We start from the raw sequence: 16778 nt of genomic DNA, 5'->3' as shown, positions 1-16778 counted from the left end.
AATAGAATATGATGATGGAGGTTGTGTGACAAGACAAAAAGGGATAAAGTATCACATTGACGCGGCTAATCTACGGGCTATGGAGATGCCCATCAATTTATGTCAATGCAAGGAGTAGGGATTGCCATGCAACAGATGCACTAGAGCTATAAATATATGAAAGCTCAACAAGAGAAACTAAGTGGGTGTGCATCCAACTTGCTTGCTCACGAAGACCTATGGCATTTTGAGGAAGCCCATTATTGGAATATACAAGCCAAGTTCTATAATGGAAAATTCCCTCTAGTATATGAAAGTGACAACATAAGAGACTCTCTATGATGAAGATCATGGTGCCACTTTGAAGCACAAGTGTGGAAAAAGGATAGTAACATTGCCCCTTCTCTCTTTTTATCTCATTTTTTATATTTTTTCTTTGGCCTCTTTTTTTTTGGCCTTTCTCTTTTTTCGAAGAACTTTCCTCACACGGGACAATGCTTTAATAATGAAAATCATCACACTTTTATCTACTTACAACTCAAGAATGACAAGTCGATACTTAGAACAAAATATGATTCTATGTGAATGCCTCCGACGGTGTACCGGGATATGCAATGAATCAAGAGTGACATGTATGAAAGAATTATGAAGGTGGCTTTGCCACAAATACAATGTCAACTGCATGATCATGCAAGGCAATATGACAATGATGGAGCGTGTCATAATAAACGGAACGGTGGAAAGTTGCATGGCAATATATCTCGGAATGGCTATGGAAATGTCATTATAGGTAGGTATGGTGGCTGTTTTGAGGAAGATACAAGGAGGCTCATGTGTGATAGAGCATATCATATCACGGGGTTTGGATGCACCGGTGAAGTTTGCACCAACTCTCGAGGTGAGAAAGGGCAATGCATGGTACCGAAGAGGCTATGATGGAAGGGTGAGAGTGCGTATAATCCATGGACTCAACATTAGTCATAAAGAATTCACATACTTATTGTAAAAATCTACAAGTCATCAAAACCAAGCATTACGCGCATGCTCCTAGGGGGATATATTGGTAGGAAAAGACCATCACTCGTCCCCGACCGCCACTCATAAGGAAAGCAATCAAAGAACACCCCATGCTTCAAATTTGTCACACAACTTTTGCCATACGTGCATGCCACAGGACCTGCCAACTTCAACACAATTATTTCTCAATTCCACAATTACTCAAAACAACTATCAAGTATCAAGCTTCTCATAACATTTAATGCACTCTATATGAAAGTATTTATTATACCCATCTTGGATGCCTATCATATTAGGACTAATTTCATAACCAAAGCAAATTACCATACTGTTCTAAAAGACTCTCAAAATAATATAAGTGAAGCATGAGAGATCAATAATTTCTATAAAATAAAACCACCACCGTGCTCTAAAAAGATATAAGTGAAGCACTAGAACAAAATTATCTAGCTCAAAAGATATAAGTGAAGCACATAGAGTATTCTAATAAATTCCGATTCATATGTGTCTCTCCCAAAAGGTGTGTACAGCAAGGATGATTGTGGTAAACAAAAAGCAAAGACTCAAATCATACAAGACGCTCCAAGCAAAACACATATCATGTGGTGAATAAAAAAATATAGCCTCAAGTAAAGTTACCGATAGATGAAGACGAAAGAGGGGATGCCTTCTGGGGCATCCCCAAGCCTAGGATTTTGGTTGTCCTTGAATTTTACCTTGGGGTGCCTTGAGAATCCCCAAGCTTAGGCTCGTGCCACTCCTTGTTCCAAAATCCATCAAATCTTTACCCAAAAACTTGGAAACTTCACAACACCAAACTCAACAAAAAATCTCATGAGCTCCGTTAGTATAAGAAAACAAAACACCCCTGTAATAAACTCATTATTTATTTATTTTGGTGTTAAACCTACTATATTCCAACTTCTCTATGGTTCATACCCCCCGACACTAGCCATAGATTCATCAAAATAAGCAAACAACACACGAAAAACAGAACCTGTCAAAAACAGAACAATATGTAGTAATCTGTAGGTTTTGAATACTTCTGTAACTCCAAAAATCCTGAGAAATTAGGACATCCTAAATAATTTGTATATTGATCTACTGCAGTTGGAATCAGTATTTTATCGCTCTTTGGTTTAAAGTGAAAATTATTCTTGTGAGCGCATATTTTCTGTTTGTTTTCACCAAGATCAAATAACAATCATCCAAGAAGATCCTAAAGGCTTTACTTGGCACAAACACTAATTAAAACATAAAAACACAATCATAACAGAGGATAGATGATTTATTTATTACTAAACAGGAACAAAAAGCAAGGAACAAAAATAAAATTGGGTTGCCTCCCAACAAGCGCTATCATTTAACGCCCCTAGCTAGGCATAAAAAACAAGAATAGATCTAGGTATTGTCATCTTTGGTCTTTTTAATAGGGTTTTGCTCAGATCCGGGAGGTTCCTTACATTTCCCTTCATACTTAGATATCTTTAGATCTAGAGCATCCAACCGCTTATTACAAAGAGTGATCAACATATTCATGTGGTGAATGTTCCCACTAACATTTTTAAGGGGTTCGAGAGATTTTTGCATAATTTTAGTTACTTCGCATATTTTGTCAAAAACTTGGGTTCCCTCTTGAGTATGATGGAGTCCCTTTTGTGGGGGTAGTATTCCTACTATCCCCTCTATAATCTCATACGCAATATTGGGATCAACGTCAATATAACTCCCTTTAAAGGAAAAGTCCAAGAGTTGTCTATGGGACATGGTTAGCCCAACATAAAAATTGCGAAGCAAAATCTTGAAATCCCCCTATAGTGCAATTACGATAGGATTCTATCATCCTGTACCATGCATCCTTTAATTTTTCTCCTTGTCTGTGTTTGAAGTGAAGAACTTCAAAATCGGGAGACAAAGGAAGAGAAGAAGGGCTCGCCATGAAGACGAAACAAACGATCTAACACACAGACACACGAGAGGCAAGCGAAAAGAGAAGAACGGAAAAAGGGCGAACAGAAAAGAGGCGAATAAAATGGCAAGGGTGAAGTGGGGGGGAGGAAAATGAGAGGCAAATGGCAAATAATGTAATATGAGGGATAAGAGTTTGTGATGGGTACTTGGTATGTCTTGACTTGGCGTAGATCTCCCCGGCAACGGTGCCAGAAATCCTTCTTGCTACCTATTGAGCATGCATTGGTTTTCCCTTGAAGAGGAAAGGGTGATGCAGCAAAGTAGCGTAAGTATTATCTTAGTTTTTGAGAAGCAAGGTATCAATCCAGTAGGAGACTACACGCAAGTCGCCTAGAACCTGTACAAACAAACAAGAACCTCGCAACCAACGCGATAAAGGGGTCGTCAATCCCTTCACGGTCACTTACGAAAGTGAGATCTGATAGAGATAATAAGATAAATATTTTTGGTATTTTTGTTGCATAGATTGTAAAAGTAAAGATTGCAAAATAAATAGTAAACTAGACTTGTAGATCGGAAACTTATATGATGTAAAGTAGACCCACGGGCCATAGGTTTCACTAGTGGCTTCTCTCAAGATAGCATATATTAAGGTGGGTGAACAAATTACTGCCAAGCAATTGATAGAAAAGCGCATAGTTGTGATGATATCTAGGCATGATCATGAACATAGGCATCACATCCGTGTCAAGTAGACCGAAACGATTCTGCATGTACTACTATTACTCCACACATCGACCGCTATCCAGCATGCATCTAGAGTATTAAGTTCATAAGAACAAAGTAACGCATTAGGCAAGATGACATGATGTAGAGGGATAAACTCAAGCAATATGATATAAACTCCATCTTTTTATCCTCGCTGGCAACAATACAATACGTGTCGGTTTCCTTTCTGTCACTGGGATCGAGCACCGCAATATTGAACCCAAAGCTAAGCACTTCTCCCATTGCAAGAAATATCAATCTAGTAGGCCAAACCAAACTGATAATTCGAAGAGACTTGCAAAGATATCAAATCATGCATATAAGAATTCAGAGAAGAATCAAATATTGTTCATAGATAATCTTAATCATAAACCCACAATTCATCGAATCTCGGCAAACACACCACCAAAAGAATTACATCAAATAGATCTCTAAGAACACCGATGAGAACTTTGTATTGAGATCCAAAGAGAGAGAAGAAGCCATCTAGCTAATAACTATGGACCCGAAGGTTTGTGGTAAACTACTCACAATTCATCGGAGAGGCTATGGTGTTGATGTAGAAGTCCTCCATGATCGAATCCCCCTCCGGCAGATCACCGGAAAAGGCTCCCAGATGGGATCTCACGGGTACAGAAGGTTGTGGCAGTGGAAAAGTGGTTTTGTGGCTCCCCTGGATGTTTTCAGGGTATAAGAGTATATGTATAGGCGAAAGAAGTAGGTCGGTGGAGCTGTGAGAGGCCCACGAGGGTGGGGGGCGTGCCGCCCTACCTCGTGGCCGCCTCGCTGCTTCTTTGACGTCCACTCCAAGTCTCCTGGATTGCGTTTGTTTCAAGAAAGATCCTCACGAAGGTTTTATTCTGTTTGATATTCCTTTTCTGTGAAACACTGAAATAGGCAAAAAAACAACAATTTGCACTGGGCCTTCGGTTAATAGGTTAGTCCCAAAAATAATATAAAAGTGCATAATAAATCCCATTAAACATCCAAAACAGATAATATAATAGCATGGAACAATAAAAAATTATAGATACGTTGGAGACGTATCATTGATCATATCTACTATATGATTCACGTTCGACCTTTCGGTCTCCAGTGTTCCGAGGCCATATCTGCATATGCTAGGCTCGTCAAGTTTAACCCGACTATTTTGCACGTGCAAAACTGGCTTGCACCCGTTGTATATGAACGTAGAGCTTATCACACCCGATCATCATGTGGTGTCTCGGCACGACGAACAATCGCAATGGTGCATACTCAGGGAGAACACTTATACCTTGAAATTTAAGTAAGGATCATCTCATAATGCTACCGTCGTACTAAGCAAAATAAGATGCATAAAAGATAAACATCGTCACATGCAAGCAAAATATGTGACATGATATGGCCATTATCATCTTGTGCCTTTGATATACATCTCTAAAGTACTGTCATGATCTCCATCATCACTAGCATGACACCATGATCTCCATCATCTTGATCTCTATCAACGTGTCGTCACACGGTCGTCTCTGTTGGAAATATGCCCTAGAGGCAATAATAAAAGTATTATTATATTTCATTGTTCATGATAATTGTCTTTTATTCATGCTATAACTGTATTATCCGGAAATCGTAATACACGTGTGAATACTTAGACCACACTATGTCCCTGGTAAGCCTCTAGTTGACCAGCTCGTTGTGATCAACAGATAGTCATGGTTTCCTGACTATGGACATTGGATGTCGTTGATAACGGGATCACATCATTAGGAGAATGATGTGATGGACAAGACCCAATCCTAAGCATAGCATAAAAGATCGTGTAGTTCGTTTTGCTAGAGCTTTGCAAGTGTCAAGTATCTCTTCCTTCGACCATGAGATCGTGTAACTCCCGGATACCGTAAGAGTGCCTTGGGTGTATCAAACGTCACAACGTAACTGGGTGACTATAAAGGTGCATTACAGGTATCTCCGAAAGTAGCTGTTGGGTTGACACGGATCGAGACTGGGATTTGTCACTCCGTATGACGGAGAGGTATCTCTGGGCCCACTCGGTAATGCATCATCATATTGAGCTCAATGTGACCAAGGTGTTGGACACGGGATCATGCATTACGGTACGAGTAAAGTGACTTGCCGGTAACGAGACTGAACAAGGTATTGGGATACCGACGATCGAGTCTCGGGCAAGTAACGTACCGATTGACAAAGGGAATTGCATACAGGGTTTGATCGAATCCTCGACATCGTGGTTCATCCGATGACAACATCGAGGAGCATGTGGGAGCCATCATGGGTATCCAGATCCCGCTGATGGTTATTGACTGAGAGCGTCTCGGTCATGTCTGCATGTCTCCCGAACCCGTAGGGTCTACACACTTAAGGTTCGGTGACGCTAGGGTTATGAAGATATGGATATGCAGAAACCCGAATGTTGTTCGGAGTCCCGGATGAGATCCCGGACGTCACGAGGAGTTCCGGAATGGTCCGGAGGTAAAGAATTATATATAGGAAGTGCTATTTCGGGCATCGGGACAAGTTTCGGGGTTATCGGTATTGTACCGGGACCACCGGAAGGGTCCCGGGGGTCCACCGGGTGGGGCCACCTGTCCCGGGGGGCCACATGGGCTGTAGGGGGTGCGCCTTGGCCATCATGGGCCAAGGGCACCAGCCCCTATAGGCCCATGCGCCTAGGGTTTCCCCCTAGGAGGAGTCCTAGTGGTGGAAGGCACCCCTAGGTGCCTTGGGGGGGAGGGAAACCTCCCCTAGGCCGCCGCCCCCCCTAGTAGATCTCATCTACTAGGGCCGGCGCCCCCCTGGCACCCCTATATATAGTGGGGGAGAGGAGGGACTTCATACACCAGCCCCTGGCGCCTCCACCTCCCCCCGTTACGTCTCTCCCTCGTAGTCTCGGCGAAGCCCTGCTGCTGTGACGCCCTGCATCCACCACCACGCCGTCGTGCTGCTGGATCTTCATCAACCTCTCCTTCCCCCTTGCTGGATCAAGAAGGAGGAGACGTCTCCCGTCCCGTACGTGTGTTGAACGCGGAGGTGCCGTCCGTTCGGCGCTGGTCATCGGTGATTTGGATCACGTCGAGTACGACTACATCATCACCTTGCAAGCTTCCGCACGCGATCTACAAGTGGTATGTAGATGCAAACTCTCTCCCTAGACTCGTTGCTTAGATGAACTCATAGATGGATCTTGGTGAAACCGTAGGAAAAATTTTAATTTTCTGCAACGTTCCCCAACAGTGGCATCATGAGCTAGGTCTATGCGTAGTTCTCTTTGCACGAGTAGAACACAACTTTGTTGTGGGCGTGGATTTTGTCATCTTACTTGCCTCTACTAGTCTTTTCTTGCTCAACGGTATTGTGGGATGAAGCGGCCCGGACCAACCTTACACGTACGCTTACGTGAGACCGGTTCCACCGACTGACATGCACAAGTTGCATAAGGTGGCTGGCGGGTGTCTGTCTCTCCCACCTTAGTTGGAGCGGAATCGATGAACAGGGCCCTTATGAAGGGTAAATAGAAGTTGACAAAATCACGTTGTGGTGATTCGTAGGTAAGAAAACGTTCTTGCTAGAACCCAATTGCAGCCACGTAAAAGATGCAACAACAATTAGAGGACGTCTAACTTGTTTTTGCAGCGATTGATCATGTGATGTGATATGGCCAGAAGTTGTGATGAATGATGAATTGTGATGTATGAGATCATGTTCTTTGTAATAGGATTCACGACTTGCATGTCGATGAGTATGACAACCGGCAGGAGCCATAGGAGTTGTCATTATTTTTTGTATGACCTGCGTGTCATTGAATAACGTCATGTAAACTACTTTACTTTATTGCTAAACGTTAGTCATAGAAGTAGAAGTAGTCGTTGGCGTGACAACTTCATGAAGACACGATGATGGAGATCATGATGATGGAGATCATGGTGTCAAGCCGGTGACAAGATGATCATGGAGCCCCGAAGATGAAGATCAATGGAGCTATATGATATTGGCCATATCATGTCACAACTATATAATTGCATGTGATGTTTATTATGTATTATGCATCTTGTTTACTTAGGACGACGGTAGTAAATAAGATGATCCCTTATAAAATTTCAAGAAGTGTTCTCCCCTAACTGTGCACCGTTGCTACAGTTCGTCGCTTCTAAGCACCACGTGATGATCGGGTGTGATGGATTCTTACGTTCACATACAACGGGTGTAAGACAGTTTTACACAGCGAAAACACTTAGGGTTAACTTGACGAGCCTAGCATGTGCAGACATGGCCTCGGAACACGGAGACCGAAAGGTCGAACACGAGTCGTATGGAAGATACGATCAACATGAGAATGTTCACCGACGATGACTAGTCCGTCTCACGTGATGATCGGACACGGCCTAGTCGACTCGGATCGTGTAACACTTAGATGACTAAAGGGATGTCTAATCTAAGTGGGAGTTCATAATTTGATTAGAACTTTATTATCATGAACTTAGTCTAAAACCTTTGCAAATATGTCTTGTAGATCAATGGCCAACGCTAATGTCAACATGAACTTCAACGCGTTCCTAGAGAAAACCAAGCTGAAAGATGATGGCAGCAACTATACGGACTGGGTCCGGAACCTGAGGATCATCCTCATAGCTGCCAGGAAACAATATGTCCTAGAAGGACCGCTAGGTGACGCTCCCGTCCCAGAGAACCAAGACATTATGAATGCTTGGCAGTCTCGCGCTGATGATTACTCCCTCGTTCAGTGCGGCATGCTTTACAGCTTAGAACCGGGGCTCCAAAAGCGTTTTGAGCATCACGGAGCATATGAGATGTTCGAAGAGCTGAAACTAGTTTTTCAAGCTCATGCCCGGGTCGAGAGATATGATGTCTCCGACAAGTTCTACAGTTGTAAGATGGAGGAAAACAGTTCTGTCAGTGAGCACATCCTGAAGATGTCTGGGTTGCACAACCGTATGACCCAGCTGAACATTAACCTCCCAGATGAGGCGGTCATTGACAGAATCCTCCAGTCGCTCCCACCAAGCTACAAGAGCTTTGTGATGAACTACAACATGCAGGGAATGGAAAAGACCATTCCTGAAGTGTTCTCGATGCTGAAGTCAGCAGAGGCTGAAATCAAGAAAGAACATCAAGTGTTGATGGTCAATAAGACCACTAAGTTCAAGAAGGGCAAGGGTAAGAAGAACTTCAAGAAGGACGGCAAAGATGTTGCCGCGCCTGGTAAGCCAGTTACCGGGAAGAAGTCAAAGAATGGACCCAAGCCTGAGACTGAGTGCTTTTATTGCAAGGGGAAGGGTCACTGGAAGCGGAACTGCCCCAAATACTTAGCGGATAAGAAGGCCGGCAACACCAAAGGTATATTTGATATACATGTGATTGATGTGTACCTTACCAGTAATCGTAGTAACTCCTGGGTATTTGATACCGGTGCCGTTGCTCATATTTGTAACTCACAGCAGGAGCTGCGGAATAAACGGAGACTGGCAAAGGACGAGGTGACGATGCGCGTCGGGAATGGTTCCAGAGTCGATGTGATCGCCGTCGGCACGCTGCCTCTACATTTACCTACGGGATTAGTTTTGAACCTTAATAATTGTTATTTAGTGCCAAGTTTGAGCATGAACATTGTATCAGGATCTCGTTTAATACGAGATGGCTACTCATTTAAGTCTGAGAATAATGGTTGTTCGATTTATATGAGAGATATGTTTTATGGTCATGCTCCGATGGTCAATGGTTTATTCTTAATGAATCTCGAGCGTAATATTACACATGTTCATAGTGTAGATGCCAAAAGATTTAAAGTTGATAACGATAGTCCCACATACTTGTGGCACTGCCGCCTTGGTCACATTGGTGTCAAGCGCATGAAGAAGCTCCATGCCGATGGACTTTTAGAGTCTCTTGATTATGAATCGTTTGACACGTGCGAACCATGCCTCTTGGGCAAAATGACCAAGACTCCGTTCTCCGGAACAATGGAGCGAGCAACCAACTTGTTGGAAATCATACATACCGATGTGTGCGGTCCAATGAGCGTTGAGGCTCGCGGAGGATATCGTTATGTTCTCACTCTCACAGATGACTTGAGTAGATATGGGTATGTCTACTTAATGAAACACAAGTCTGAGACCTTTGAAAAGTTCAAGGAATTTCAGAATGAGGTGGAGAATCAACGTGACCGAAAGATAAAATTCTTACGATCAGATCGTGGAGGAGAATACTTAAGTCACGAATTTGGTACACACTTAAAGAAATGTGGAATCGTTTCACAGCTCACGCCGCCTGGAACACCTCAGCGAAACGGTGTGTCCGAACGTCGTAATCGCACTCTATTGGATATGGTGCGGTCTATGATGTCTCTTACCGATTTACCGCTATCATTTTGGGGATACGCTCTAGAGACAGCTACATTCACTTTAAATAGGGCACCGTCTAAATCCGTTGAGACGACACCGTATGAATTATGGTTTGGAAAGAAACCTAAGCTGTCGTTTCTAAAAGTTTGGGGATGCGAAGCTTATGTCAAGAAACTTCAACCTGAAAAGCTCGAACCCAAGTCGGAAAAATGCGTATTCATAGGATACCCTAAGGAAACTGTAGGGTATACCTTCTACTTAAGATCCGAAGGCAAGATCTTTGTTGCCAAGAACGGATGCTTTCTGGAAAAAGAGTTTCTCTCGAAAGAAGTAAGTGGGAGGAAAGTAGAACTCGATGAAGTACTACCTCTTGAGCGGGATAGTGACGCAGCACAGGAAACCGTTCCTGTGATGCCCACACCAACTGAAGAGGAAAACCATGATAATGATCAAGGTACTTCGGATCAAGTTACTGCTGAACTTCGTAGGTCCACAAGGACACGTTCCGCACCAGAGTGGTACGGCAACCCTGTCCTGGAAATCATGTTGTTAGACAACAATGAACCTTCGAACTATGAAGAAGCAATGGCGGGCCCGGATTCCAACAAATGGCTTGAAGCCATGAAATCCGAGATAGAATCCATGTATGAAAACAAAGTATGGACTTTGACAGACTTGCCCGATGATCGGCGAGCGATAGAAAACAAATGGATCTTTAAGAAGAAGACGGACGCGGATGGTAATGTTACCATCTATAAAGCTCGACTTGTCGCTAAGGGTTATCGACAGGTTCAAGGGATTGACTACGACGAGACATTCTCTCCCGTAGCGAAGCTAAAGTCCGTCCGAATCATGTTAGCAATTGCCGCATACTATGATTATGAGATATGGCAGATGGACGTCAAAACAGCATTCCTTAACGGGCATCTTAAGGAAGAACTGTATATGATGCAGCCGGAAGGTTTTGTCGATCCTCGGAACGCTAACAAAGTATGCAAGCTCCAGCGATCCATTTATGGACTGGTGCAAGCATCTCGGAGTTGGAACATTCGCTTTGATGAGATGATCAAAGCGTTTGGGTTTATGCAGACTTATGGAGAAGCCTGCGTTTACAAGAAAGTGAGTGGGAGCTCTGTAGCATTTCTCATATTATATGTAGATGACATACTCCTGATGGGAAATAATATAGAATTTCTGGACAGCATTAAGGCCTACTTGAATAAGTGTTTTTCAATGAAGGACCTTGGAGAAGCTGCTTATATATTAGGCATCAAGATCTATAGAGATAGATCGAGACGCCTCATAGGTCTTTCACAAAGCACATACCTTGATAAGATTTTGAAGAGATTCAGAATGGATCAGTCCAAGAAGGGGTTCTTGCCTATGTTACAAGGTATGAGACTGAGCTCAGCTCAGTCACCGACCACGGCAAAAGATAAAGAAGAGATGAGTGTCATCCCCTATGCTTCAGCCATAGGATCTATTATGTATGCCATGCTGTGTACCAGACCCGATGTAAACCTTGCCGTAAGTTTGGTAGCAAGATACCAAAGTAATCCCGGCAAGGAACACTGGACAGCGGTCAAGAATATCCTGAAGTACCTGAAAAGGACAAAGGACATGTTTCTCGTTTATGGAGGAGACGAAGAGCTCGTCGTAAAGGGTTACGTCGACGCTAGCTTCGACTCAGATCTGGATGACTCTAAGTCACAAACCGGATACGTGTATATGTTGAATGGTGGAGCAGTAAGCTGGTGCAGCTGCAAGCAGAGCGTCGTGGCGGGATCTACGTGTGAAGCGGAGTACATGGCAGCCTCGGAGGCAGCACATGAAGCGATTTGGGTGAAGGAGTTCATCACCGACCTAGGAGTCATACCCAATGCGTCGGGGCCGATCAAACTCTTCTGTGACAACACTGGAGCTATTGCCCTCGCAAAGGAGCCCAGGTTTCACAAGAAGACCAGGCACATCAAGCGTCGTTTCAACTCCATCCGTGAAAATGTTCAAGATGGAGACATAGAGATTTGCAAAGTGCACACGGATCTGAATGTCGCAGATCCGCTGACTAAACCTCTCTCGCGTGCAAAACATGATCAACACCAGAACTCTATGGGTGTTCGATTCATCACAATGTAACTAGATTGGTGACTCTAGTGCAAGTGGGAGACTGTTGGAAATATGCCCTAGAGGCAATAATAAAAGTATTATTATATTTCATTGTTCATGATAATTGTCTTTTATTCATGCTATAACTGTATTATCCGGAAATCGTAATACACGTGTGAATACTTAGACCACACTATGTCCCTGGTAAGCCTCTAGTTGACCAGCTCGTTGTGATCAACAGATAGTCATGGTTTCCTGACTATGGACATTGGATGTCGTTGATAACGGGATCACATCATTAGGAGAATGATGTGATGGACAAGACCCAATCCTAAGCATAGCATAAAAGATCGTGTAGTTCGTTTTGCTAGAGCTTTGCAAGTGTCAAGTATCTCTTCCTTCGACCATGAGATCGTGTAACTCCCGGATACCGTAAGAGTGCCTTGGGTGTATCAAACGTCACAACGTAACTGGGTGACTATAAAGGTGCATTACAGGTATCTCCGAAAGTAGCTGTTGGGTTGACACGGATCGAGACTGGGATTTGTCACTCCGTATGACGGAGAGGTATCTCTGGGCCCACTCGGTAATGCATCATCATATTGAGCTCAATGTGACCAAGGTGTTGGACACGGGATCATGCATTACGGTACGAGTAAAGTGACTTGCCGGTAACGAGACTGAACAAGGTATTGGGATACCGACGATCGAGTCTCGGGCAAGTAACGTACCGATTGACAAAGGGAATTGCATACAGGGTTTGATCGAATCCTCGACATCGTGGTTCATCCGATGACAACATCGAGGAGCATGTGGGAGCCATCATGGGTATCCAGATCCCGCTGATGGTTATTGACTGAGAGCGTCTCGGTCATGTCTGCATGTCTCCCGAACCCGTAGGGTCTACACACTTAAGGTTCGGTGACGCTAGGGTTATGAAGATATGTATATGCAGAAACCCGAATGTTGTTCGGAGTCCCGGATGAGATCCCGGACGTCACGAGGAGTTCCGGAATGGTCCGGAGGTAAAGAATTATATATAGGAAGTGCTATTTCGGGCATCGGGACAAGTTTCGGGGTTATCGGTATTGTACCGGGACCACCGGAAGGGTCCCGGGGGTCCACCGGGTGGGGCCACCTGTCCCGGGGGGCCACATGGGCTGTAGGGGGTGCGCCTTGGCCATCATGGGCCAAGGGCACCAGCCCCTATAGGCCCATGCGCCTAGGGTTTCCCCCTAGGAGGAGTCCTAGTGGTGGAAGGCACCCCTAGGTGCCTTGGGGGGGAGGGAAACCTCCCCTAGGCCGCCGCCCCCCCTAGTAGATCTCATCTACTAGGGCCGGCGCCCCCCTGGCACCCCTATATATAGTGGGGGAGAGGAGGGACTTCATACACCAGCCCCTGGCGCCTCCACCTCCCCCCCGTTACATCTCTCCCTCGTAGTCTCGGCGAAGCCCTGCTGCTGTGACGCCCTGCATCCACCACCACGCCGTCGTGCTGCTGGATCTTCATCAACCTCTCCTTCCCCCTTGCTGGATCAAGAAGGAGGAGACGTCCCCCGTCCCGTACGTGTGTTGAACGCGGAGGTGCCGTCCGTTCGGCGCTGGTCATCGGTGATTTGGATCACGTCGAGTACGACTACATCATCACCTTGCAAGCTTCCGCACGCAATCTACAAGTGGTATGTAGATGCAAACTCTCTCCCTAGACTCGTTGCTTAGATGAACTCATAGATGGATCTTGGTGAAACCGTAGGAAAAATTTTAATTTTCTGCAACGTTCCCCAACAGTCTCGCCAACTATTGCTTTTGCAACTATTGCTATCGCATAGCGATAAAGTGAAGCAATTATATGGCGCTTGCATCTTATGCAATAAAGAGACAACCATAAGGTTCCTGCCAGTTGCCGATAACTTTTACAAAACATGATTATCTCATACAACAATTTATACCTCATCATGTCTTGACCATATCACATCACAACATGCCCTGCAAAAACAAGTTGGACGTCCTCTACTTTGTTCTTGCAAGTTTTACGTGGCTGTTATGGGCTTCTAGCAAGAAACGTTCTTACCTATGGATCAAAACCACAACGATTTTTTGTCAACTGTGATGTTTTAACCTTCAACAAGGATCGGCCATAGTCAAACTTGATTCAAATAAAGTTGTTGTGTGCGAAGCACGTCGGTAGAACCAGTCTCATGAACGCGGTCATGTAATGTTGGTCCGGGCTGCTTCATCCAACAATATCGCTGAATCAAAGTAAGATGTTGGTGGTAAGCAGTAGGACTATTATCGTCCACAACTCTTTGTGTTCTACTCGTGCATATAACATCTACGCATAGACCTGGCTCAGATGCCACTGTTGGGTAACGCAGTATTTCAAAAAAAAATCTATGATCACGCAAGATCCATCTAGGAGATGCATAGCAACGAGAGGGGAGAGTGTGTCTACGTACCCTCGTAGACCGAAGGTGGAAGCGTTTAGTAACGCGGTTGATGTAGTCGAACGTCTACACGATCCAACCGATCCTAGCACCGAACATACGGCACCTCCGTGTTCAGCACACATTCAGCACGATGACGTGCCTCAAGCTCTTGATCTAGTTGAGGACAAGGGAGAGTTTCGTCAGCACGACGGTGTGGCGACGGTGATGATGAAGTTGCCGGCGCAGGGCTTCGCCTAAGCACTACGACGATATGACCGGGGTGGTAAACTATGGAGGGGGGCACCACACACGGCTAAGAGATTGTCTTTTGTGTAATTGGGGTGCCCCTGGCCACGTATATAAAGGAGGAAGGGAGAGAGGAGGCCGGCCAGGAGGGGTGCGCCAGGGGGGAGTCCTACTTGGACTCCTAGTCCAAGTAGGATTCGCCCCCCCCCCTTTTCCTTTCTTCCACCGGAGGGAAAGTAAGGAGGGGAGAAGGAGAAGGAAGGAGGGGTCCGCGCCCCCACCCCTTGTTCAATTCGGTTTGGGCAGGGGGGGGGAGGCGCGCGCCACCTCGTGGCCCTTCTTCCCTCTTTCCACTAAAGCCCACTAAGCCCCATTAACTTCCCCGGGGGGTTCCGGTAACCTCCCGGGACTCCGGAAAAATGCCCGAACTACTCGGAACCATTCCGATGTCCAAATGCAACCTTCCAATATATGAACCTTTACCTCTCGACCATTTCGAGATTCCTCGTCATGTCTGTGATCTCATCCGAGACTCCGAACAAACTTCAGTCATCAAATCACATAACTCATAATACAAATCGTCATTGAACTTTAAGCGTGCAGACCCTACGGGTTCGAGAACTATGTAGGCATGACCGAGACACATCTCTGGTCAATAACCAATAGCGGAACCTGTATGTTCATATTGGCTCCTACATATTCTACGAACATCTTTATCGGTCAAACCGCATAACAACATACGTTATTCCCTTTGTCATCGGTCTGTTACTTGCCCGAGATTCGATTGTCGGTATCCTCATACCTAGTTCAATCTCGTTACCAGCAAGTATCTTTACTTGTTCCGTAATGCATCATACTGTAACTAACTATTTAGTCACATTGCTTGCAAGGCTTATAGTGATGTGCATTACCGAGAGGGCCCAAAGATACCTCTCCGATACTTGGAGTGACAAATCCTAGTCTTGATCTATGCCAACACAACAAACACCTTCGGAGACACCTGTAGAGCATCTTTATAATCACCCAGTTACGTTTGTGACGTTTGATAGCACACAAGGTGTTCCTCCGGTATTCGGGAGTTGCATAATCTCATTGTCAGAGGAATATGTATAAGTCATGAAGAAAGCAATAGCAATAAAACTTAACGGTCATTATGCTAAGCTAATGGTGGGTCTTGTCCATCACATCATTCTCCTAATGATGTGATCCCGTTCATCAAATGACAACACATTTCTATGGTCAGGAAACTTAACCATCTTTGATTAACGAGCTAGTCAAGTAGGGGCATACTAGGGACACTTTGTTTTGTCTATGTATCCACACATGTATCAACTTTCCGGTTAATACAATTCTAGCATGAATAATAAACATTTATCATGATATAAGGAAATATAAATAACAACTTTATTATTGCCTCTAGGGCATATTTCCTTCATCTCTCAAGCATGAAACAATACACTTCAAGCATGTTTGGTTGCTCGTAAGACATCCATGCAGGCTTGGGGGGAAATTTGGGCCATTCTGTTACCTGAGCTCCATGGAGAAAGTGGGCCACATGAAACTCAATCCGAATGAATGCCAAATCAGATGTTTCCGAAGAGCCAACCTCATCGCATGCAGGGAGGGGGAATGCGGTGTCGAGCTCGTGCGAGCGAGGAGATACGCCAGCTTGCACGTATCCGCAAAAAATGACTTGAGAAATTTGGTCATCGCCCACCAAATCCCTCGCCCTATTTACCCTCCTTCGGCTCACCGCTAAAACCAAGCCACCATTTACCCCCCCCCCCCTCAAACTCTCTGTACCAAGAAGATTCTTCGCCGACGAGCAAGTAAGTGATGCCATCTTCTCTGGTCGACGGTGGTCGGTGGCGGCAAGCCTTCTTCCTCCTCTTCTTCTTTGAGTTTTTTCATGCCTCCTTCACTCCTCTAATGAGTGTAAGTAACATCAAACTCCAATTTTTTA

This window comes from Triticum aestivum, chromosome 5A (assembly GCF_018294505.1).
Source record: "Triticum aestivum cultivar Chinese Spring chromosome 5A, IWGSC CS RefSeq v2.1, whole genome shotgun sequence".
In the NCBI taxonomy this organism is placed as follows: domain Eukaryota; kingdom Viridiplantae; phylum Streptophyta; class Magnoliopsida; order Poales; family Poaceae; genus Triticum; species Triticum aestivum.
This window is presented reverse-complemented; position numbering follows the sequence as displayed.